This window comes from Elephantulus edwardii, unplaced genomic scaffold, assembly GCF_000299155.1.
Source record: "Elephantulus edwardii isolate Elephantulus edwardi_28Jun2011 unplaced genomic scaffold, EleEdw1.0 scaffold00273, whole genome shotgun sequence".
Lineage (NCBI taxonomy): Eukaryota > Metazoa > Chordata > Mammalia > Macroscelidea > Macroscelididae > Elephantulus > Elephantulus edwardii.
The window spans coordinates 2,283,551-2,285,348 of NW_006400023.1; positions in this window are offsets into that span (position 1 = coordinate 2,283,551).

The following is a 1,798-nucleotide window of genomic DNA, read 5'->3' on the forward strand; positions in this document are numbered from 1 at the left end:
TGTCCAACTCTCTGATGCATAACAAGTGATTGCAAAGACCATGGCCTGTATCAGACGCACCTTAGTCTCCAGAGAGACAGCTGTAAGAGTATATATTTGAATAATAGTCATATTAACAGGTTTTCTTTCTATGCATATGAATAATATAACACAGCATTGTATTTCAGCATAGAACTTGATATTATCTCTTTTAACTATGAATGCAATATCATTTTTCTTCATGTAATTGTGATTCAAAGTGGCAAAAGCTAGTCCAACTCATCTCACTAATGCCTCACATGTCAATACTTATGCTTTCCATCATGAAAAATGAGAAAAAGATTGACGTGGTCAACAACTTCCTGTTACTTGGGTCCACAATCAACACCCTTGGTAGCAGCAGTCAGGAGATCAGAAGACATATTGCACTTGGAAAGTCTGAAGTCAGGGACCTCTCCAAATTATTAAGTAGCAATGATGTCAGTTTAAGCTGTGCCTTATTCAGGACATGGTCTTCTAAATCACTTGCTATGCATCTGAGAGCTGGACAATGACTAAGGAGGACAGAAGAAGGATTGGTGCTTTTGAGCTATGTTGCTGGATTAGAATACTTAATATCCCACGTACGGACAAAAGAACAAACTACAAAGTCTTGGAGAAAGTGCAATCAGAGTGTTCCTTGGAGGGAAAGATGATAAAGCTTTGTCTCACATATGTTGGACATGTTGTAGGAGAGGGTATTCCTTGGAGAGGGACATCATGGTTGGAAAGGTAGAGAGTCAGTGAAAGAGAGGAAGCCCTTCAACCAGATATATTGACATGGTGGCAGTTACAAAGAGCTCAAGTGTGTCAGAGATTGTGAGGATGGCACAGGATAGGACACGTTTCAGATCTGTTGCTCAAAGGGTGGCTATGGGTCATACTTGACTCAATGGCACCTAACAACCACAGCAAAGAGAAAAAAAGAAGGAGATTGGATTAAAGAACTAACGAACAAGACTCATGCTTTCTATAAAAGACACATGTAAGAAGTCAAAATAAAAATAAACTAGAAATCAGGGGGAGGGGTTTGTGCGGGGAGAAGGGCGCAACAATGAATGAATAGAATTCCAAAATCTCTGTAGATGTTCATTGAAATGAAAAATAAACAAACTAAATTAAAAAAAAAAAAACAAACCTAGAAATCAAAGGGTGGGAAAAAATATACCAAGCAAATAGTAACAACAATAACAACAAAAGCAGGAGTAGGAATATTAACATCTGATAAAATAGACTGCAAGATAAAATCCACTATAAAAGACAAGGGAGGATACTTACTACAAAATGCTTAGAGTCAATAGAAAAAGAGGACATAACCATAATAATCATCAATGCACCAAATGATAGAGCTGCAGAATACATTAGTCAAACATTAATAAACCTGAAAAAAGAAATAGGTGACATTCCAATAACAATAGGAAACTTCAATATACCACTCTCAATGAAAGATAGGGCAAATAGATAGGAACTCAAGAAAGACACAGTAGAACTAAACAATTAACCAACTTGACATCATAGACATAATGCATAATGGACCCTAACAAAGTTCACTAGACATTCTTCTCCAGCACACATGTAACATTCTTCAGAATAAATAATATATTCTATCACAAAGCAAACTTCAATAAATTAAAATATATTTAAATACTACAAAGCATTTTCTCAGACCACCATGCAATAAAATTAGAAATCAATAGCAAGAGGATAAAGAATAAATAAAACCAGACCGGGGAACGCCGGGGGAACGCACGCGGCCGCACGCGGCCGCCCGCCAGACCGC